The sequence below is a fragment of the Diceros bicornis genome, chromosome 4 (genome assembly GCF_020826845.1).
Source record: "Diceros bicornis minor isolate mBicDic1 chromosome 4, mDicBic1.mat.cur, whole genome shotgun sequence".
NCBI classification, from domain to species: domain Eukaryota; kingdom Metazoa; phylum Chordata; class Mammalia; order Perissodactyla; family Rhinocerotidae; genus Diceros; species Diceros bicornis.
The window spans coordinates 12,758,400-12,783,676 of record NC_080743.1 but is presented as its reverse complement, the minus strand read 5'-3'; the positions used below and the strand labels follow the sequence as shown (position 1 = coordinate 12,783,676).

The window sequence follows — 25,277 nt, the reverse complement described above, 5'->3', positions numbered from 1 at the left end:
TGTCATATCCTTCACTGAACACAGGAACAACTTATAAAACCCCTTTGGTGCTGGAAGTGTTGTGATTCTAACTGCATCTTTAGTGACTTCTCTCCAGTTGCTTTGACTGCATGCATTGGGTCTCTTTGGTGTGTCTTTGTGTCCTTGTGTTGAATGAGGGTTTTTGTGTGTCTGTAGTTTTTTATTCAGAGTTAACTGGAAATAGGAAAACAAGCATGTCTACAAGATAAAATGACTCTGGATTCCAGGAGAACTAAAGATGGAACAGACATGGGTTCATGGAAATTGGGATCCAGAGAGCTGTTGAGCAAAGAGCCAAAGGAACTGGCCTAGCTGGGACCAAGAGTACAAAGAGGGCCAGATAAGAGCTACTTCTCCTTTGGATGTCTAGTCTGTTCCAGGGGCAGGCACAGCTGGAAACTTAGAAAGCCTGTGGGCTTCTCAATAGGACTTGGAACAGGAATGTCTGTGTACATCCATGTCAGGATGGATGTATCTGGACTGAGAGATCTTAAAATGATCTAATCAGGTCAGAGATGCTTCCTACTTACTTTAGGGCTCTATAATTCTCTACTTATATATTGAGGATCCCATGTCAGTCTCCATTCTTACAGGAAAATAAATGAACTTATTTCTCAGAAGATTTTCCTGAAAGTATGCTAAAATATGTTATTTACACATGCATTCAAGAAGTAATGAATTAATAATAATGGCTAATGTATAAACATGTCAGGCACTGTGGTAAGCACTGTAAATGTATTATCACATTTAACTATCACACATCTATGAGATAGGTAATATATCGTTACAGTTTAAAGAGAAAGAAACAGAGGCTCGGAGAACTTAAGCTGACCAAGGTTATATAGTTTGTAAGTGGTAGAGCAGGATGGAAATTAGGTTGTTTGCTTGCAAACCTCTGTACTCTAGTTCCCTTTCAATTAGCACTTATTGATTATGTCCCCTGTGCTGTATGTGCTAAATGGTATATGAAGGTTATAGCTTTAAATCTTGGCAACATTTTTTTTTTGGTGGTGGTGGTAGATATTGTAATTCCTAATTTCCCAATCTGGATCCTGAGGCTTAGAGAGGTTTGCCCAAGGGGTTCACTTTGTGAGACAGAATCTAGGCCTTTGAGTGAAAGTAGTAATGGCAAGGATTTTGTCTTATTGTCACCACTCTACTTATAACTAATGTATTTTTTATATTTGCAGTCCAGATGTAGTTAAAAAAAAACAACACAGTGCAGTTACCATAAATAGAAGGAGGAGGGGTCTCTGGATTAAGTGGTGGTAAATTATACAGTTTTATTCAGTGTAAAGCACAGAGGCTTCCACACAGAAATTCTTCCAACACTAATATAGCATCTGTGCCTCTGAAGCCGGTTCTTTCTTACACTGAATAGCCTCTTATTTGGACAGTGCTGGCACTAGACACCGTGACAGGAATGACTCTTGACAACATGTTTTTGAGAGGAATAAGATGGCAAAAAAAGTGCATATGTAAAACAGAGATTTGGCAAATGGACTATCCAATTCTTGACATCCCTGCAAATTCACCCTCATTGAAAATAAAGTTGAGAAGTATAATTTTCCCCTTCATTTTTCCTAGGATAATGTCTGAATTCCCATGTTGAATAGAAAATACTAAAATATCAACATCCCTATGAATCACTCCCTTACCCCAATAAATCCTGAAATTCAACCTCAGAATTCTGTAGTTACAGGCCCACTGCAAGTGTGTTTCTTTTAACAGATGATAGTATCCATGCACACTAATGCTGCATGTTCATTATCTCCAGAGGTTGTAAATAATCCTACACAATGTATGTGGCTTTTTTTCTTTTGTGTAACTGCAGAAATAGACCAAAAACTCGGGAAAAAAAAGGTATCTGCTTTTCCCCCACTTAATGAACTCTTTAGTCTGATTGTTGGACCCAAGATAAGTAAAACCCAAGTGTGTTTGCTCTTAATTAAAGCTCTTTTCATGGTGTACCCAGAGGCACCACTTATGAGTGTGCAAACCAGATGAGATGAATAGTAAGTACTCTGGTTTACTCCCCCCAAAGATTATCTATACCTTTTTGTTTTGAGAAATTGATGTTAGGAATTTAAACAAGAATCCTTAACACTTAGGGGAAAAGTATGTATGTTTGTCCACCATTCTTATGTATTTGTGTTTCCATAGCAAGTGCTTTACAAAGAAACTGCTATATGGGTTGAGAGTAAAGAGAAGGAACAGGAGAGTGTTCTCACCTACAAAGAAATAAAGGTATGACTCTCGCCCCTGAATTTCCTCAGCACTCTTTCAGTTCTCCTAATTTTCTTGTAATTAAAACACTTGGCTTCTTTTCCAAGGATGATGATAAATTCCTAGTTATGTGTTTGTTGTGTGAATAAATGAAAATAGAAAAATGATAGTACTCATTCCAGAAAACTGGACATCTCAATAGGATCTCATAAAACTTGAAAACAAGGCTTTACTTTGCTTTTTAGATATAGGAACAAAAGGAGGGAGGAAAGCTGCTTGTCTAGATTTAGTTTCAAGAACTATCCGTCAAATACAAATAAATTGTCCAGCATTTGAGGTCTAGATTCTGTATCCATCCTACCCTCCATTTCTATGACCTGTCTGTTTGACTTTGGGTTTTTAACGTTTCTGATTCTTAGTTTTCTTATCTGTATTAATGTTAAGCAACTTCTAGGCATTGTGCAAAGCTCTTTTGTGCATTAGCCCTTTTAATCTTTACAATAATACCATGAAATAGATATTTCCTATTATATACAGATGAGGAAACAGATCTAGAGAGGGTAAGTAACTTGTCCAACTTGATACAACTAGTAGAAGAGTTAGTATCAGGCTCAAGACATTCTGACACCAACGCCCAAGTGTTTAACCCCAGGTGGTTGTAGGATTGACTAAGATAGTGGTTACATAGTAGGGACTTAACAAATGGTTTATCAATTTGACAAATAGTTATGAATGCTTCCACTATGTGCCATGTACTATTCTATGCAGTTAGGCTATAGTAACTAATAATAACGACAAAATTAGTGGACTTATGAAACTTACATTATAATGAAGAAGACAGATAATAAAAAATTTTTAATATTTCAGGTAGTGATGAATGCTATGAAGAAAAATGAGGCAAGGTAAGGAATAGAGAGTGATGGAGATGGGATGACTATTTCAAGGTTTCTCTGATAAAGTGACATTTGAACAGACCCTTGAATAAAGTGAGGGAGCAAGGTACTTATAAATAAGTGGGAAGAATGTTTAAATTAGAGGGACAAGTAAGTGCAAAGCCTTGAAGTATTCAAGGAAGACTAAGGAGTTCTGTCTGGCTAGAGTGGAGTGAGCTAGGGGAAAAATACTGGGCGATGAAATCAGAGAACTGGGGGCAACATCATGAAGTGCCTTGTAGACCATATTAAGACCTTTGGATTTCATTCTGAGTGAGAGGGGAAGTTTATTATAGAATTTCTAATCAGAGGAGTGACACTATCTGGTATAAATTTTAAAATGTGTTAAAAAACAAAATTCAGTCAAGTAAATTTGAAGATCTAGTTGGCTTTACTAAACGATTCATGAATCCAGCAGCATCCCATCCAGCAAATAGAAGGGTGCTCCAAGGAATTGTACAAAACGGTAGGTTTTTATAGGCAGAAGGAGGATGGGGTAAGGATACTATCAAAAGAAAAGAAAGTATTGGGCCAGGACATCTTCTCTTTGGGAGGAAGGGCACAAGCAAGTGTTTTATCATGCAGATTGCCTCTTCTTTCTCTGGGAGATAGAGAGGACCCAGGTGACAGATTACCTCATTGGTACTGACCAGAAGATTCCAGACTGATTGATTAAGATTATATTTCTGGGGAAGGTCCAAACTGCTATTAGGTTAGGTATTAAATTTAGGTTTGGTATCATGGGCTTTAGCATAAGTGACGCCATTTTGAGTTTTGTGGTTTTTCTCTTTAACATAAGGAATACCTTGGCTGCTTATTAGATTGTAGGGTAAGTTATTAGACCAAAGCCAGATTGAAGGTAGAGCTAATAGGACTTGCTTATGGATTGGATGCAGCTGGGAGCGGTGGGGGAGGGTGTCAAAGAAGTTATTCACCTGAGCAACTGAAAAAAATGGAGTTGCCATGTATAGAGTTAAGGAAGGGTGGAGGCTAGAAATAAGAAAACAGGAGTTCAGGTTGGGAAATGTTATATATGAGATATCTACTAGGCATCTAAATGGAGATGTCTAGTGGGAAATTGGATATACAATCTGGAATTCAAGGGAGAGGTTGGAGCTGGAGATATCCATTTAGGAGCTGTTAGTCTGTATATGGTATTTAATGCATGGAATTGGATAAGATCACTCACTAGAGTGGGGTTAGCTAAAGGACAGAGAGATTTGAGGCCCAGGGCATTCTAGTAAAAGTTCTGGAGGATGAGTAGGAACCAGTGGAGGAGATAGAAAAGGAGAACTGAGAGAGTGCGGAGAGAACTGAGAGAACAGGAGGAAAGCTGAGAGAGTAAGTGCTGTTATGGTTGCCAAGTGAAGAAATGATTCAAAAAGGAAAAGATGATTAACTGTGTCAAATGATGCTTACAGGACAAGTAAGCTGAAGATTGGATTTGGCAATGAGGTGGTCATTGGTCATCTTGACAAAAGCGGTTTTCAAAGATGTGTTGGGAAGAAAACTTCATTAGTGTGGTTTCAAGAGAGAATGGGAGGAGAGGAAGTTTGGACGGTGAGTATAAACAGGATTTTGAAGATTTTTGTTTTAGTGGGGAGAATAAAAATTGGATGACAGCTAGAGGGAAACGTGCACAGGAGAGTTGTTTTTTAAGATGAAGCATATTATCCTGATGCTGATGGGATCATTTCTGTAGAGGGAACAATAGATGATTAGGAAAGAGAAGGAACAGTTATTATTGTTATTTGACTGATTGATTATTATTGCTACTAATTTTTACTGCTACTGTACAATGAGAACTGATATTGAAAATTTATATCCACCAACTTTAAAATTCTCTCAATTATACTAAGCCAATATTTATTGAGTGCTTACTGTATGACTGGGACTATTGTAAACACTTCCAGTTGTCATTATCTCGCTTAATCCTCTCAATGCCTCTGTTATCACCCGCATTTAATGTATAAGAACACATAAACCTCGTAGGGTTAAGAATTTGCCCAAGGTGACACAGCTGGGTTCAAAGCCAAACCCAGGTGTGACTGCCCTCAGAGTAGGCTATTAATCTTTGCTACACTGCCTCTGGTCAGCTGCTTACTATTCTCCACTCAGGAAGCATTTGAGACATTCTGTGGAGATTTCAACAAATAACTTTCTGCTTATTCCAAAGTCAACCAGAAATTTTATATCTTAGTGAAGGTGTGTTCTTTACCCAGATTACCCACTCCATATAGTTTACTTTTCACTTAAACATAACTATGAATCTGAAATCTCTGAATGAGACTGAACATTACATAAGTGAAAGGGTCATTTTAGGACAGCAAGATAACTGGTCCCCTATTTTTATAGGTGTCTTCGAGACCAGCATATGGGGGGAAATACTAAAAGATCTCTTACCAAATTTTGTGGCCTTGGGCAGATTATGTAATATTTATTAGTCTCAGTTTTCTCATCAGTAAAATGGAGATACTGTGTACTTTGCAGGATTATGGCAAGGATTGCATACACATGAGGGACAATGTGTGTAAATTGCTTAGCACTGTGCCTGGCACAAAGTAAGCACTTAATAATGCTCACTACTGTTTTTCTTCTCTCAGTAGCTTGGAAAAGGCAATTCTTTATTTCCAACTGAATTCCAAGGAGCTTTGAAACTTACAGGGCCAAGAGAATTGCTTAATTGGAAGAAAATATTTGGGGGATTGAACAGGCAACTATATTTAGAATGCTGAGTTGTAAAGAAACTATCTCATGCTCCAGTTCTACTCAACCCAGTTTCAGCTGGGCACCACATGAAGCACGTCCTTCTCATTACAGAGGTAACTCACCTAGACAGCTGGTTCAGTTTATCTTATAAAATCAACATCTCAATGAAGCAAACATTTTGAAATTGTGCTATATTGTCAGTGACCTAATCCCAGTGTTTTTTAAGCTTCGTGTAACAGTAGAAAGCCTTCTTATAAATAAAATTTTACACAAGATCTCAAAATATAAAATAGATAAAGGCAAACTGCTTTGATTGAAGCTAGGCTAGAAGTGGGGGCCCAACTCATCCTTTTCTTCAGCAGTTTCCCCTCCCCACCTCAAGTGGTCCCTAAGGCACCGCAATGGCACTTTAAGATTCTGTAGGATCTAGTTTGAAAATCCCTGGCCTAAACTATTTGGGCACTAAGAGCAGCAATAACTATGTCTTTTAATAGTATTTATCATATATATACTATACTCCAGGCACTGTGCTGAGTGGTGATAGGGAGACTATGGTGAATAAATCAGGCCCAGCCTCGAATTATGTAGGCTTTAATCATAGGGAAATTTATTGTATCAAATGACTATGAGTCCAGAACTAGAGTGGCTGTGAAAGGTAGTATAATGGCTCCCCAAAGGGGTCCATGTCCTCATTCCTGAAACCTGTGAATATGTTATATTACATGTGTTGATGCAAATAATCCATAATCAATATATAAATCAAAATTGGGGTGAGTTTATTATGAGCAAAATTTGAGAACCATATAGCCCAGGGCCCTCCTTCCCCAAGGAAGGAAGGGCACCAAAGAAGTGGGGTGTACAGAGTGGTTATATACCATCAAAGAGCATGTATCACATATGATTGCAATGTCCCTTTTACAACAGTCACGAGATTGCCTAGACTGCCTAGCTGGCACAGTGATTAACACTGCAGTTGATGAACACAGCAGGTAGCAGGTCTATGATGTCCAGCTGGGTGGTCACAGCAGGTCAGCAATCAATCCCTATCCTAGAGAGAGAGAGATGCTTATCCTTAAGGAAATGCTGAGGTGGGGGAAGTTACTTTATCTTAAGGGCATTTTTTCCTGTCTTTTTGACATAGTAAATGCTTAAAGCAGATATACAATGCATGTTCAAAGGCCACATCTGGCCCTTTTGGAAAAACAAGGTCAGGCTGAATTAGTTTTACACCAAATTGCTTCCTCATATACTCCAATATGTCCTATTGCTTGCCATTTATTTATCACATGACAAGGGGGAATTAAAGTTGCTAATCAGTTGACCTGAAAATAGGGAGATTATCCTGGGTTATCTGGATGAATCCAATGTAATCACAAGAGTCTTCAAAAGTAGAAGAGGGAGGCAAAAGAGAGGTCAGAGTCAGAGAAAGAGACATGATGATGGAGTGAAAGTCAGTGTGAATCAATGTGAGAAGGACTCCACCTACCATTGCTGGTTTTGAGGATGGAAGAAGACCATAAGCCAAGGAATGTGGGTGGCCTCTAGAATCTGGAAAAGATAAAGAAATAGATTCTGGGGGCTGGCCCGGTGGCGCAAGCGGTTAAGTGCGCGCGCTCCGCTGCGGCGGCCCGGGGTTCGCTGGTTCGGATCCCGGGCGCGCACCGACGCACTGCTTGGTAAGCCATGCTGTGGCGGCGTCCCATATAAAGTGGAGGAAGATAGGCACAGATGTTAGCCCAGGGCCGTCTTCCTCAGCAAAAAAAGAGGAGGATTGGCGGATGTTAGCTCAGGGCTGATCTCCTCACAAAAAAAAAAAAAAAAAAAAAAAGAAATAGATTCTTTCCTAGAGTTGCCAGAAAGGGATGCAGCCCTGCTGACACCTTGGTTTTTCCTCAGTGAAACCCATTTTGGACTTCTGTCCTCTAGAACTGTAAGATAATAAATTTGTTTTTGTTTAAGCCACCAAGTTTGTAGTAATTTGTTATAGCAGCAATAGAAAATGAATACGGTAGCCTTCAGGATTTGTTAATTCAGCAACTCAAAAAGTCATCAAGGGCAAAAAGATAGACATATAGACCAATAAAATGGAATTGAGATTCCAGAAGTAAACCCATATATTTATGGCCAATTGATTTCTGACATGGATGCCAAGTCCATTCAATGGAGAAAGAATACTCTCTTCAACAGAGGTGCTGGGACAACTGGATTTCCACATGCAAAGGAATGTAATGGGACTGCCACCTCAAGCCATATACAAAAATTAACTTAAATTGGGTCAATAACCTAAATATAAGAGCTAAAGCCATAAAACTCATAGAAGAAAACATAGGGATAATCTTCATGGCCTTGGATTTGGCCTTAGAGTCTTAGATATGATACCAAAAGCAAGAGTAACAAAAGAAAAAATAGATAAATTAGACCTCATCAAAATTAAAAACTTTTGTACATCAAAGGACATTGTCAAGAAAGTGAAAAGACAACCTACAAAATATTTGTAAGTCATATCTGTGATAAAAGTCTATATCCAGAATATGTAAAGAACGCCTAGAACTCAATAACAAAAAGACAAACTATCTAGTTAAAATATGGGCAAGGCCTTGAATAGACATTTCTCTAAAGAAAAGATACAAGTAACCAATGAGCACATGCAAAGATGTTCAACATCATTAGGCATTAGGGAAGTATAAACCAAAATTACAATGAAATACCACTTCTCACCTACTAGGATGACTATAATAATGTTGTTGTTTTTTTTTTGAATGAAAATAATATTGACAAAGATGTGAAGAAATTGAAACCCTCATATGTTGCTGGTGGAGTGTAAAATGCAGCTGCTGTGGAAAACAGTTTGGTGGTTCCTCAAAAAGCTAGACATAGAATTAATGTGAGCCAGCAATTCCACTCCTAGTTGTATCATCAAAGGAACGGAAATCAGGGACTCAGATACTTGTACATCAATGTTTGTTGCAGCATTATTCACAAAAGCCAAAATGTGCAAATAATCCAAGTATGTATTAACAGATGAATGGATAAACAAATGTTTACACGTATGTATACTTGTACAATGGAATATTATTCAGCAATAAAAGAATGAAATTCTAAAGTTTCTTTTACAATGAACATTTATTAAGCTGTAATTTTCACAATATTTTAATTCTGTTCTGAAATAGATCTACAAATATTTCTACATAATACCAAAACCAGTGATTTAATAAATAAGAGGAATGTATGTGTCACTTTGCCAAAAATATAAGCCCTATACATTTATGTTTATATATGTTATTTGTAGAATCAGTTTCGCAAGGCTCATGGAACTAAAGTGTACACACATCACACACACACACACCCCCAATATATTCAAATCAAGTGGATTTATATTGTGTCAAATAAAATGCTATATAAAATTTATAACCAGATACACAAAATATGAATTGAATCACTGTTGATAATGGTTACCATACCTCAGAAACCTTGAACCTTGAAAACATTATGCTAAGTGAAATAAGCCAGACACAAAAGGACAAATATTGTTTGATTCCACTATATGAAATATCTAGAATAGGCAAATTTATAGAGACAGAAAGTAGATTAGAGGTCACTAGGGACTGGGGAGAAGGGGGAATGGGAGCTGTTGCTGAATGGTTACAATGTTTCTGTTTGAGGTGATGAAAAAGTTTTGGAAATAGATAGTCGTAATGGTGGCACAACATTATGAATGCAATTAATGCAACTGAGTTGTCTCCTTAAAAATGGTTAAAACGTCAAATTTTGTGTTATATGTATTTTACAACAATAAAAGAAAAGTCATCAAGGACCCAGGTTTCTTCCTTTTCTCTTTGCCGCCTACAGTATCAACTTATCCTAAGGCTAGTTCTTTCTTCCTCATCCTCCTCCCTCAGACAACAAAAACTGTAACTGAGTTATGAGATCATTAGAACCATAGGAGAGCAAGATGAATGATATTAACATGCAGATCACAGGAATGATGAAGGCAAAAACAGTGATGTCAAGAAAAGTAAGTGATGTCTGTGGATTTCAATCTCCAAAGACGTATCAACATCAGCCTAGTTCCATTTGGAAAGACAGCAGGGCTACAGTGGCAGGAAAACTCAGGCTTTCCTGGGTCCTACAGAGTAGTGCAAGACTAAGTTGTAATATGCATTCCATGAATGTCATTCATCATCTCTAGAAAACTCTTAGTTTGTTAAAGGGTCCTGGAAAAATCTTGTAGAAATTTTAGATCCTGATCCTAAATAAAATAAATGATTCTGAGTCCTAAAGAAGAGAGTCAGTTTAAAGACAATACAGAAACCAAATGTGGAATTTCTGGGAGAATCAGGAGAGATGTTGTGGGTGAGGCAAGATGTGCAGACAGTAAAGAGGAGATTGGGTTGATTTTAGGAGTCAACTAAGGGAGGAAGAGGATTCAGCAACAGGACCAGCCTTAGGAAAACCTGATGACTAAAGAATTAGTCTGCTGTCCTGATCCCAATAGGTACCTTGAATCCTAGGCCTGCTCTCTCAGCCTAGGCTTGCTGCCCTCCTGCAGTTCCTCTGGCATGCTGGTTATGGCCAGAATCTCCCCCAATGAGAGCTGTTCTGGATGTGATACAATATTTATGGGGCAATGTTCAAGGATAGGGCCTGGGTTTCACGAGTTTTTGTTCTCTAGAACTTAGCTCTACGGATTTCAAAGGGTGGATATTTGTTATTGTTTTTATTGTTGTTAATAAAGATGAGGAGGAGGCTGCTGGGAAGATGGCGGCATGGGAGGATTCTGAATTTACCTTGTTCTATGGACACAACCAATTTACAACTACCCTTGGGAAAATTAACCCTGAGAGAGAACCAGAAACTGGATAAAAAGAACCCCCACGACAAGGGACAGTGCTGACTAAGGTGGAAGAGGGAGAAATTCCTTTTTGGAGGGGAAAAAGCCACCTTCTAGCTGCGGCACATCATAGCTGGGAGCAATCTTAAGGTACGAAGCTTTCCCCGGAGGAGTGGGGGATCTAAGTGGGAATGCTTTGCCATAATAAGCAGCTTTTGAACTCATCACAACTGAGACAAGTGTCATAATATCTGGCTTTGCTGGCTATTAAATACAATGGGAAGTACCCCCAGAAAAGCTATTGAAAATAAGAGAAAGAAAAGCCTGTTCTTAAAGGACCCATACACAAATTCACATGTTTCGGAAAGCAACGTAAAGTCACTAGAAAGAAAGGTACACAGTCCTTTGGTGAAAAGAGACTCACTTGATAGGGTCTGGGCGCATCTTGGTGAGGCAAGAGGCAGCTGGGACCACCTCCCCAGGGACCGAGACATTGGCAGCAGCCATTATTGTGACCTAGTACAAGCGTGCTGACACAGACACTAGCAATCGCTATGGGAGTTCTTCCCCTGGCCTGTTAGCGTGGTGTCTGCCCCATCCACTAGAGCACTGATTTAATCCAGCTTAGCCAGGGTGGGCAGCCCACCCTAGGGACTGGTTCTACCCAACAGCTAGCCCTCTGGCAACTTGTGGGCCCGTGTAGGCAGGGTACGTGGGACCTCTGCAGCTGGGTGAGTGGGTCCACCTCTGTGGGGCAGGGCATGCATGAGGGGTGGGCCTGCATTGGCAGAGTGTATGGGGCCTCTGCAGCAGGTAGTCTGGGTTTGCTTCAGTGGGTGCGATGTGCACACAGGGCAGGACTGTGTTGATGGTGTGTGTGGCCCTGTGGGTGGTGGGGCTTGTCAACTGTAGCAGACTTGTGCTTCTGAAACAGCCACATAGGACATTGGCCCCACCTTCCAATGCTTGAAAGAATTGCATGCGGCCATGCCTGGGGCTGGCCCCACCCATTTGCATTCCTGAGAGAGCTGACAACAGCTTTGAAGGCTGGAGGCCTACAGCAATTGTAAGCCCCTGAGCCTAGAAACCAGCCACTCTCAGGGCCTACTCAGTTAACAGAAAAACTACAGCAAGAATGTGCCATTAGATCTTAGATTAGCCAACTGAGCTGAGGCTCCTCCAACCCGATAAAGTGACTGAAGGGACCATAGCAGCTGCATGTAGCTAAGCATTACAACCAGCTGGCCAGGGGAACAGCCTACCCTCCCTATGCACCTGCAAGTGCAACCCTGCCACAACAGAAGGACACACGTAGCCCACACAGGGGACACTCCTGGAACATTTGGAACTAGTGACGAGAGGGAAGCACACTGCTGGGCCTAATAAGGCATCTCTTACATAAGGCCACTTTTCCAAGATCAGGAGACGTAGCTGATTTACCTAATACACAGATATGAACACAGAGAAAGAGGCAAAATGACAAGACAAAGGAATATGTTCCAAATAAGACAACAGGACAAATCTTCAGAAAAAGAACTAAATGAAACAGAGAAAAACAATGCACCTGATAAAGAGTACAAACTAATAGTCTAAAGGATGCTCACTGATCTTGGAAGAATGGATGAATACAGTGAGAACTTCAACAAAGAATTGGAAAATATAAAAAAGAACCAATCAGAACTGAAGAATACAATAGTGCAAATGAAAAATTCACTAGAGGGACTCAGTAGCAGAGTAGATGATACAGAAGAATGGATCATTGAGCTGGATGAAAGACTAGAGGAAATCATCCAAGCTGAACAGAAAAAAGAAAAAAGAATTAAAAAGAATGAGGATGGTCTAAGGGACCTCTGGGACAACATCAAGCACACTAACATCTGTGTTATAGGTGTCCCAGAAGGAGAAGAGAGAGACAAAGGGGGAGAGAATCTGTTTGAAGAAATAATATCTGAAAACTTTCCTAACCTAAGGAAGGAAACAGACATCCAGGTACAGGAAGCACAGAGAGACCAAATAAGATGAACCCAAAGAGGCCCACACCAAGACACATTATAATGAAGATGTCAAGAATTAAAGATAAAGAGAGAATCCTAAAAGCTGCAAAAGAAAGGCAACAAGTTACTTACAACGAAATCCCATAAGGTTATCAGCTGACTTCTCAGCAAAAACCTTACAGGCTAGAAGAGAGTGGCACGATATATTTAAAGTGCTGAAAGGGAAAAAACTACAGCCAACAATACTCTACCCAGCAAGGTTATCATTCAGAATAGAAGGAGAGATAAAGAGTTTCCCAGACAAGCAAAAACTAAAGGAGTTTATCACCAAGAAACCAACCTTACAAGAAATGCTAAAGAGACTTATTTAAGTGGAAAAGAAAAGGCCACAAATAGGAATAAGAAAATTATCAAAAAAACAAAAAACAAAACAATAAAATCACTGGTACAGGCAAATATGCAGTAAAGGTAGCACATCAGCCACCTATGAAGCTACTATGAAGGTCAAAAGACAAAAGCACTAGGATTATGTATTTCCATGATAAGAGGGTAATGGATACACATGCACAAAAAAGAGGTTAAATAAGATATCAAAAACATAAACTGTGGGAAGAGGGAAGTAAAAGAGTAGAGTTTTTAGCAAGAGGTCAAACAAGAGACCATCAACTTCGTATAGACTGCTATACACATAGGTTATTATATATGAACCTAATGGTAATCACAAACTAGAAACCTGTAATAAATATACAAAAAAGTAAGAGAAAGAAACCCAAACATAATACTAAAGAAAGTCACCAAACCACAAGGAAAGAGAGCAAGGGAAGAAGAAAGGAACACAGAAGAACTACTAAAAGACCCAGGTAAAAAGTAACAAAATGGCAATAAGTACATACTTATCAATAGCTACTTTAAATGTCAATGGACTAAATGCTCCAATTAAAAGGCATAGGGTGGCTGATTGGATAAAAAAACAAGACCAATATATATGCTGCCTACAAGAGACAAGCTTCAGACCTAAAGAGGCTCACAAAGTGAAAGTGAAGGGGTAGAAAAAGATACTCCATGCAAATGGCAATGAAAAGAAAGCTGGGATAGCAATACTTATATCAGACAAAATAGTCTTTAAAACAAAAACTATAACAAGAGACAAAGAAGGGCACTACATAATGATAAAGGAACAATCCAACACTTGTAAATATCTATGCACCCAACATAGGAGCACCTAAACATATAAAGCAATTATTAATAGACATAAAGGGAGAAATAGTAACACAATAGTAGGGGACTTTAACAATCCACTTATATCAATGGATAGATCATCCAAAGATCCAGAAGATCAATAAGGAAACATTGGCCTTAAATGACACATGAGACCAGTTGGACTTAGTAGATATATACAGAACATTCCATCTAAAAACTGCAGAATACACATTCTTTTCGAATGCACATAGAACATTCTCCAGGATAGATCAGATATTAGGCCACAAAACAAGTCTCAATAAATTTAAGAAGATTGAAATAATATCATGCATCTTTTCTGACCACAACAGTATGAAACTAGAGATCAACAACAGGAAGAAAACCGGAAAAGCCACAAATACATGGAGTTCAAACAAAATGCTACTGAACAATGATTGGGTCAATGAAGAAATCAAAGGAGAAATCAAAAAATATCTGGAGACAAATGAAAATGAAAATACGACATGCCAGAATTTGTAGGATACAGCAAAAGCTGTTCTAAGTGGGAAGTTTATAGCAATACAGGCCTACCTCAACAAACAAGAAAAATCTCGAATAAACAATCTAACAGTGCACCTAAAGGAACTGGAAAAAGAACAAACAAAGCCCAAAATCAGTAGAAGGAAGGAAATAATAAAAATTAGAGCAGAAATATGAAATAGAGACTAAAAAAAAAAAAAAAAAAAAGAAAAAAACCAATGAAACTAAGAGCTGGTTCTTTGAAAAGATAAACAAAATTGACAAACCTTTAGCCAGACTCACCAAGAAAAAAAGAGAGAAAGCTCAAATAAATAAAATCAGAAATGAAAGAGGAGAAATTACAATGGACACCTCAGGAATACAAAAGATTAGAAGAGAATACTATGAAAAGCTATATGCCAACAATTGGATAATCTAGAAGAAATGAATAAATTCTTAGAATCATACAGAGAGAGAAGTCTGGTGTAAGCAGACTCTGAACTCACCTCCTCCCGCAGACACAGCCAATTTACAACTACTCGTGGAAAAATTACCCCGAGACAGAACCGAAAACTGGATAAGAAGAACTCCTGCAACAAATGACAATATTAACCGAGGTGGAAGAGGCAGAAATTCCCTTCTGGAGAGGAAAAACACCTCCTTCACAAGCTGCAGCGCCTGACAGCCGCCCGGGAGCAGCCCACAGGTACACAGCCCTGCCTGGAGGCGTGGGGCCCTGAGCCAGGGAGCACCCCCACTGGGGGCATTTTGTGGACCCAGCACAATCGAGACAAGTAGCATAATATCTGACTTTGCCTGCTACTAAAACATTGGGGAGTACCCCCAGAAAAGCTGGTTCACAAAGAAATTAAAACCGGCTCTTAAAGGGCCCATGCTCAAACTCACCTGTTACGGAAAGCAACCTAAAATCACCAGAAAGAAAGGTGCACAGTGCTTTGGTGAAAAGAGACTCACCTGATAGGCCCTGAGTGCATCTTGGTGAGAGGTGAGACCTCTCCAGGGACTGGGACATTGGCGGCGGCCATTGTTGTGGCCTGGTGTGGGCGTGCTGACACAGACGCCATTGGAGTTCTCCCTGGGGCCTGCTAGCCCACGTCTGCCCAACCCACTAGAGCACTGATTTAATCCAGCTCAGCCAGGGCAGGCAGCCCACCCTAGAGACTGGCCACACCCAACAACAAGCCCTCAGGCAACTTGTGGGCCTGCATAGATTGGTGACTGGATTCTCTGCAGCCAGGCAACTGAGCCCACTTCAGTGGGGCAGGGCGTGCACAAGGAGCAGGTGGAGAGTGTGGGGTGGTGGTGGAGTGTGTGGGGCTCCTGCCATGGAGATACTGGGTCCACTTCAGGAGGTCGGGGTGCACACACGGGGCAGGACTGTGTTGACTCTGTGTGTGGGCCTGTGGGTGGCGGGACTTGTCAGCTGCAGAAGACTTGTGCTTCTCAAAGACCCACATAGGGGTTTGCCCCACCTTCCAAAGCCTGAAACAATTGGGTGCTCCCGTGCCTGAGGTCAGCCCCACCCAGCTGTAATCCTCAGAGAGCTGACAAGAGACCTAAAGGCTGGAGGCTTATAGCAATTGTAAGCCCCTGAGCCTCACAACCTGCCACGCTGGGGGCCTACTCACTTAAAAGACATACTGCAACACAAATGTGGTATTAGAACTTGCAGCCAACTGTGCTGGGGCTCCCCACACCTGATAAAGAGACTGAAGGGCCCACAACAACTACAAGCAGCTGAGCATTACAACAGCTGCCCAGGAGCATAATGCGGCCTCCCTGGGTGCCTACGGGGAGAGCAAACAGGCCACAACAGAAGGACACACATAGCCCACATAGGGGTCACCCCTGGAACATTGAGAACTGAGGGAAGCACACTGCAGGGCTCCTAAGGCATCACTTATATAAGGTCACCTATCCAAGAGCAGGAGACGTAGCTGACCTATCTAATATGTAGACACAAGCACAGGGAAAGAGGCAAAATGAGGAGGCAAAGGAATACATCCAAATAAGGGAACAGGACAAAACCCCAGAAAAGGAACCAAGTGAAACAGAAATGAGCAACCAACCAACAGAGAGTTCAAACAAAGAGTGTTAAGAATGCTCACTGATCTGGAGAGAAGAATAGATGAACTCAGTGAGAATGTCAACAAAGAAATGGAAGATATAAAAAAGAACCAATCAGAAATGAAGAATACAATACTGGAAATGAAAAATGAACTAGAGGGACTCAAAAGCAGAGTAGAGGATACAGAAGAATGGATGTGCGAGCTGGACGAAAGACTAGAAGAAATTACCCAAGGTGAACAGGTAAAAGAGAAAAGAATTAAAAAGAGTGAGGACAGTCTAAGGGACCTCTGGGGCAACATCTAGTGCACTAACATCCGTGTTATATGTGTCCCGGAAGGAGAAGAGCGAGACAAAGGGGCAGAGAATCTATTTCAGGAAATAATAGATGAAAACTTCCCTAACCTAAGGAAGGAAGCAGACATCCAGGTACAGGAAGCACAGAGAGCCCCAAACAAGATAAACCCAAAGAGGCCCACACCAACACACATCATAATCAAACTGTCCAGAATTAAAGATAAAGAGAGAATCCTAAAAGCCGCAAGAGAAAGAGAAGTTACATACAAAGGAAACCCCATAAGGCTATCAGCTGACTTCTCAGCAGAAACCTTACAGGCTAGAAGAGAATGGCACGATATATTCAAAGTGCTAAAAGGAAAACACTTACAGCCAAGAATACTCTACCCAGCAAGGTTATCATTCAAAATGGAAGGAGACATTCTGACAAAATTTCCCAGACAAGCAAAAATTAAAGGAGTTTGTCACCAAGAAACCAGTGCTACAAGAAATGTTAAAGGAACTGATGTAAGGGGAAAAGAGAAGACCACAAATAGGAAAAATTATCTATTTCTATGATAAGAGAGTAATGGATACAAATGCACAAAAAAGAGGTTAGATATGATACCAAAAACATAAAATGAGGGAGGAAGGGAATTAAAGAGTAGAGCTTTCAGAAAGAGGTCAAACTAAAGAGACCATTAATTCTGTATAGAAGGAGAAAGGAACAGAGAAGGACTACTAAAACACTGAGGAAAAAAAAAGTTAAAAAATGGCAGTAAGTACATACTTATCAATAGCTACTTTAAACCTCAATGGACTAAATGCTCCAATTAAAAGGCATAGGGTGGCTGATTGGATAAAACATCAAAACCCATATATATGCTGCATACAAGAGAGACACTTCAGACCTAAAGACACAAACTGAAAGTGAAGGGATGGAAAAAGATACTACATGCAAATGGCAATGAAAAGAAAGCTGGGGTAGCAGTCCTCATATCAGACAAAATAGACTTTAAAACAAAAACTGTAAAAAGAGACAAAGAAGGGCATTACATAATGATCAAGGGAACAATCCAACAGGAGGATATAACACTTGTAAATATCTACGCACCCAATGTAGGTGCACCTAAATATATAAAGCAATTATTAACAGACATAAAAACAGAAATAGACAGTAACACCATAATAGTAGGGGACTTTAACACTCCCCTTACACCAACGGATAGATCATCCAAACAGAAGATCAATAAGGAAACATTGGCCTTAAACGACACACTAGAACAGATGGACCTAGTAGATATATACAGAGCATTCCATCCAAAAACCGAAGAATACACGTTCTTTTCAAATGCACATGGAACATTCTCCAGGATTGATCACACATTAGGCCACAAAACAAGTCTCCATAAATTTAAGAAGATTGAAATAATACCAAGCATCTTTTCTGACCACAATGGTATGAAACTAGAAATCAACTATAGGAAGAAAATCAGAAAAGCCACAAATACATGGAGATTAAACAAAATGCTACTGAACAATGATTGGGTCAACGAAGAAATCAAAGGAGAAATCAAAAAATATCTGGAGACAAATGAAAATGAAAATACGACATGCCAGAATTTATAGGATACAGCAAAAGCGGTTCTAAGAGGGGAGTTTATAGCGATACAGGCCTATCTCAACAAACAAGAAAAATCTCAAATAAACAATCTAACAATGCACCTAAAGGAACTGGAAGAAGAAGAACAAACAAAGCTCAAAGTCAGTACAAGAAGGGAAATAATAAAAATCAGAGCAGAAATAAATGAAATAGAGACTAAAAAAACAATACAAAAAATTAATAAAACCAAGAGCTGGTTCTTTGAAAAGATCAACAAAATTGACAAACCTTTAGCTAGACTCACCAAGAAAAAAAGAGAGAAGGCACAAATAAGTAAAATCAGAAATGAAAGAGGAGAAATTACAACAGACACCTCAGAAATACAAAAGATTATAAGAGAATACTATGAAAAGCTATATGCCAACCAATTCTACAACCTGGAAGAAATGGATAAATTCTTAGAATCATACAACCTTCCAAAACTGGATCAAGAAGAAGTAGAGAATTTGAATAGACCAATCACCAGTAAGGAGATCGAAACAGTAATCACAAACCTCCCCAAAAATAAAAGTCCAGGACCAGACAGCTTCCATGGTGAATTCTAACAAACATTCAAAGAAGACTTAATACCTATCCTTCTCAAACTCTTCCAAAAAATTGAGGGGGGGAGAAGCTCCCTAACTCATTCTACGAAGCCAACATTACCCTGATACCAAAACCAGACAAGGACAACAGAAAAAAAAGAAAATTACAGGCCAATATCACTGATGAACATCGATGCAAAAATCCTCAACAAAATACTAGCAAATTGCATATAACAATACGTTAAAAAGATTATACACCATGATCAACTGGGATTTATTCCAGGTATGCAGGGATGGTTCAACATTCGCAAATCAATCAACGTAATACACCACATTAATAAAATGAAGAGTAAAAATCACATGATCATCTCAATAGATGCAGAGAAAGCATTTGACAAGATACAGCATCCATTTATGATAAAAACTCTGAATAAAATGGGTATAGAAGGAAAGTACCTCAACATAATAAAGGCCGTATATGACAAACCCACAGCTAATATCATCCTCAGCGTTGAAAAACTGAAAGCTGTCCCTCTAAGAAAGGGGAACCAGACGAGGATGCCCACTGTCACCACTCCTATTTAACATAGTACTGGAAGTCCTAGCCAGAGCAATCAGGCAAGAAAAAGAAATAAAAGGGATCCAAATTGGAAAGGAAGAAGTGAAACTGTCACTATTTGCAGATGACATGATTTTATATATAGAAAACCCTAAAGAATCCACCAGAAAACTTTTAGAAGTAATAAACAAATATGGTAAAGTTGCAGGATACAAAATCAACATACAAAAATCAGTTGCATTTCTATACAGTAACAACGAAGTAGCAGAAAGAGAAATTAAGAATACAATCCCATTTACAATTGCAACAAAAAGAATAAAATACCTAGGAATAAACTTAACCAAAGAGGTGAAAGATCTGTACACCGAAAACGATAAAACATTGCTGAAAGAAATTGAAGAAGACACAAAGAAATGGAAAGATCTTCCGTTCTCTTGGATTGGAAGAATTAACATAGTTAAGATGTCCATACTTCCTAAAGCAATCTATAGATTCAATGCAATCCCTATCAAAGTTCCAACATTTTTCACAGAAATAGAACAAAGAATCCTAAAATTTATATGGAACAACAAAAGACCTCGAATAGCTAAAGGAATCCTGGGAAAACAGAACAAAGCTGGAGGTATCACAGTCCCTGATTTCAAAATATACTACAAAGCTATAGTAACCAAAACAGCATGGTACTGGCACAAAAACAGACACACAGATCAATGGAATAGAATCAAAAGCTCGGAAATAAACCCACACGTCTATGGACAGCTAATCTTCGACAAAGGAGCCAAGAACATGCAATGGAGAAAAGAAAGTCTCTTCAACTAATGGTGTTGGGAAAACTGGATAGCCACATGCAAAAAAATGAAAGTAGACCCTTACCTTACACCACACACAAAAATTAACTCCAAATAGATTAAAGACTTGAATGTAAGACCTGAAACTATGAAACTTCTAGAATAAAACATAGGCAGTACGCTCTTTGACATCAGTCTTAGCAACATATTTTCAAGCACCATGTCTGACCGGGCAAGAGAAACAATAGAAAAAATGAACAAATGGGACTACATCAAACTAAAAAGCTTCTGCACAGCAAAGGAAACCATCAACAAAACGAAAAGACAACCTAACAATTGAGAGAAGATATTTGCAAACCATACATCTGATAAGGGGTTAATCTCCAAAATATATAATGAACTCATGCATCTCAACAACAAAAAAACTACCAACCCAATTAAAAAATGGGCAAAAGATCTGAACAGACATTTCTCCAAAGAAGATATACAGATGGCCAACAGACACATGAAAAGATGTTCCAAATCATTAGCTATCAGGGAAATGCAAATCAAAACTACAATGAGATATCACCTCACGCCTGTCAGAATGGCTGTAATTAACAAGACAGGACACAACAAGTGTTGGAGAGGATGTGGAGAGAAGGGAACTCTCATACACTGCTGGTGGGAGTGCAAACTGGTGCAGCCACTATGGAAAACAGTATGGAGATTCCTCAAAAAATCAAGGATAGCACTCCATATGATCCAGCTATTCCACTGCTGGGTTTTATCCAAAGAACTTGAAAACACCAATGCATAAAGATACATGCACCCCTGTGTTCAGTGCAGCATTATTCACAATAGCCAAGACTTGGAAGCAACCTAAGTGCCCATCAAGGGACGAATGGATAAAGAAGATGTGGTATATATACACAATGGAATACTACTCAGCCATAAGAAACGATGAAATCCAGCCATTTGTGACAACATGGATGGACCTTGAGTGTATTATACTAAGCCAAATAAGTCAGAGGGAGAAAGTGAAATACCGTATGATTTCCTTCATTAAGTAGTAGATAATAAGAACAATAAACAAACACGTGGAGACAGAGATTGGATTAGTGGTTACCAGAGGGGAAGTGGGGAGGGAGGAGGGCGAAAGGGATAATTCGGCACATGTGTGTGGTGATGGGTTGTAATTAGTATTTGGGTGGTGAACATGATGTAATCTATGCAGACATAGAAGTATAATGATGTACACCTGAAATTTATACAATGTTATAAAGCAATGTTACTGTAATAAACAAAAAATTAAAAAAAAAATCATACAACCTTCCAAAACTGAATCAAGAAGAAATAAAGAATTTGAATACACCAATCACCAGTAAGGAGATCAAAATAGTAATCAAAAACCTCCCCAAAAATAAAAGTCGAGGGGCCCGCCTGGTTAAGTGTGTGCGCTCCGCTTCAGCGGCCTGGGGTTTGCAGGTTTGGATCCCCGGCGCGGACCAACACACTGCTTATCAAGCCACGCTGTGGCGGCATCCCATATAAAGTAGAGGAAGATGGGCACAGATGTTAGCTGAGGGCCAATCTTCCTCAGCAAAAAGAGGAGGATTGGCAACGGATGTTAGCTCAGGGCTGATCTTCATCACAAAAAAGAAATAAAAATAAAAGTCCAGGACCAGACAGCTTTCCTGGTGAATTATACCAAACATTCAAAGAAGACTTAATACTATCCTTCTCAAACTCTGCCAAAAAATTGAACAGGAGAAGAAGCTTCCTAACTCATTCTACAAGGCCGCCATTACCCTGATACCAAAACCAGACAAAGACAATGCAGATAACGAAAATTACAGGCCAATATCACTGGTGAATATTGATGCAAAAATCCTCAACAAAATACTAGCAAATAAAATACAATACATTAAAAAGATCATACACCATGATCAAGCGGGATTTATTCCAGGGATGCAGGGGTGGCTCAACATCTGCAAATCAATCAACGTGTTATGCCACATTAACAAAATGAAGAATAAAAATCACATGATCATCTCAATAGATGCAGAGAAAACATTTGACAAGATACAGCATCCATTTGTGATAAAAACTCTGAAAAAAGTGGGTATAGAAGGAAAGTACCTCAACATAATAAAGAGACCATATATGACAAACCCATAGCTAATATCATACTCAATGGAGAAAAACTGAAAACTATCCCTCTAAGAACAGGAACCAGATAAGGATGACCACTGTCACTACTCCTATTGGGAGTCCTAGCCAGAGAAATCAGGCAAGAAAAAGAAATAAAAGGGATCTAAATTGGAAAGGAAGAAGTGAAACTGTCACTATTTGCAGATGACATGATTTTATATATAGAAAACCCTAAAGAATCCACCAAATAGAAATAATAAATTATTTTTAGAAGTAATTAATGAATACAGTATAGTTGCAGGATACAAAATCAATATACAAAAATTGGTTGCATTTCTATACCCTTACAACAAAGTAGCAGAAAGAGAAATTGAGAATATAATCCCGTTTACAATGGCAACAAAAAAAAATAAAATACCTAGGAATAAATTTAACCAAAGAGGTGAAAGATCTGTACAGTGAAAACTATACAACATTGTTGAAAGAAATTGAAGAAGACACAAAGAAATGGAAAGATATTCCATGCTCCCAGATTAGAAGAATTAACATAGTTAAAATGTCCATACTTCCTAAAGCAATCCACAGATTCAATGCAATCCCTATCAAAGTTCCATGACATTTTTCACAGAAATAGAACAAAGAATCCTAAAATTTATATGGAACAACAAAAGACCCTGAATAGCCAAAGGACCCTTGAGAAAAAAGAATAAAGCTGGAGGCATCACATTCTCTGATTTCAAAATATACTACAGTTATAGTAACCAAAACAGCATGGTACTGGCACAAAAACAGACACACAGATTAATGGAACAGAATTGAGAGCCCAGAAATAAACCCACACATCTATGGATGGCTAATTTTTGACAAGGGAGCCAAGAATATACAATGGAGAAAGGAAAGTGTCTTCAATAAACGGGGCCGGGAAAACTGGACAGCCATATGCAAAAGAATGAAAGTAGACCATTATTTTACACCATACACAAAAATTAACTCAAAATGGAGTAAAGGCTTGAATGTAAGACCTGAAACCATGAAACTTCCTGAAGAAAATAGGCAATATACTCTTCGACATCAGTCTTAGCAGCATATTTTCAAATACCATGTTTGACCAGACAAGGGAAACAATAGAAAAGATAAACAAATGGGACTACATCAAAGTAAAAAGCTTCTGCACAGCAAAAGCAACCATCGACAAAACGAAAAAACAACCTAACAATTGGGAGAAAATATTTGCAAACCGTATATTTGATAAGGGGTTAATATCCAAAATTACATATAAAGAACTCATATATCTCAACAACAAAAAACGAACACCTCAATTAAAATTGGGCAAATATCTGAACAGATATATTTCCAAAGAAAATCTACCGATGGCCAAGAGGCTCATGAAAAGATGTTCAACATCACTAATTATTAGAGAAATGCAAATAAAAACTACAATGAGATATCGCCTCACACCCATCAGAATGGCTATAATTGACAAGACAAGAAATAACAAGTGTTGGAGAGCATGTGGAGAAAAAGGGAACTCTCATACATTGCGGTGGGAATGCAAACTGGTACAGCCTCTATGGAAAAGAGTATGGACATTCCTCAAAAAATTAAGAATAGAACTACCATAGGATCCAGCTATTCCGCTTCTTGGTATTTATCCAAAGAACATGAAAACACAAATGCGTAAAGTTATATGCACCCTTATGTTCATTGTGGCATTATTCACAATAGCCAAGACTTGGAAACAACCTAAGTACCCATCAAGGGATGAATGGATAAAGAAGATGTGGTATATATACACAATGGAATACTACTCAACCATAAAAAAAGATGACATCTTGCCATTTGTGACAACATGGATGGACCTTGAGGGTATTATGCTAAGCGAAATAAGTCAGAGATAGAAAATAAAATACCGTATGATCTCACTCATAAGTAGAAGATCAGAATAACAACAACTACTACAAACAACCACATAGATACAGAGAGTAGATTGGTGGTTACCAGAGGGGAAGCGGGGAGGGAGGAGGGTGAAAGGCGTAACTGGCCACATATGGCGATGAATGATAATTAGTCTTTGGGTGGTGAACATGATGTAGTCTACACAGAAATCAAAATATAATGATGTACACCCAAAATTTATATAACGTTATAAACCAATGTTACCTCAGTAGGAAAATAAATAAATAAAAAATAAAGTTAAGGATATGATGAGTCCTTTTGGTCTCACTGAATGAGATTTTTATGACATTAGTTAAGACAATGAAATAATGTGTAGAAACAAAGACACTTTTGTGAAGTTTGGTATTTTGAAGCTGGTAATATATACCATATTGTCAGCCTCATCACTTGGGCCACATCAGACCTTTCTGTATATTCAGGCTGAATGTTTGGCCTGGGGTCTCATTTATCACTAATGGAAAGGGTGGTCAGCCTCAGAGGGGAGTATGATTTAAAGGGCTGAGGTGTGAGACTGAAACCAAACCCAGGAAGTCAGTCAGATGGCTGATATCTAGGGGGCTGAAACCCAGGAAAGATGGGTTTCCCAGAAAGTTGAGATATGGTACTACCAGCCAAAGACGCAAGTGTGTTCAAAGAACTTGGAATCAAGCAGGTCTGAAATATAAACAGAAGGCTAGATTTTGCTTACTCTCTAGCCTCAAGCTGACTTTTATAGCCTTTGTTGTTTGTTCTGTATGGTTTAAAGGTCTGGCAGTTTCCACTGTAAGCAAAGGTTCTGATGGGCAGAGGAATGGATTCATTTAATGGTTCAGGCTCAAAGTCATGATGATTAGAGGGCAGAATGGTATATCCTCAGATTGATGAGGGCCTGTGGGATCT

The 25,277-nt window shown here is 39.0% G+C and overlaps 2 long non-coding RNA genes across 2 annotated transcripts in view; one reads left to right on the top strand and one right to left on the bottom strand.

The window, feature by feature from the left end:
• Positions 1–25,277, top strand: part of LOC131404073 (uncharacterized) — a 78,691-nt gene that overhangs the window by 5,207 nt on the left and 48,207 nt on the right. Inside the window, exon 2 of the long non-coding RNA XR_009219719.1 lies at positions 4,601–4,739. This is a non-coding gene — a long non-coding RNA (uncharacterized LOC131404073). The remainder of the gene's footprint in view (positions 1–4,600; positions 4,740–25,277) is intronic.
• LOC131404074 (uncharacterized) lies at positions 6,480–15,476 on the bottom strand. Its single transcript, XR_009219720.1, has 3 exons — positions 15,387–15,476; positions 7,375–7,436; positions 6,480–6,936 (listed from the first exon to the last, which is right to left on the bottom strand). It is a non-coding gene; the product is annotated as an uncharacterized LOC131404074 (long non-coding RNA).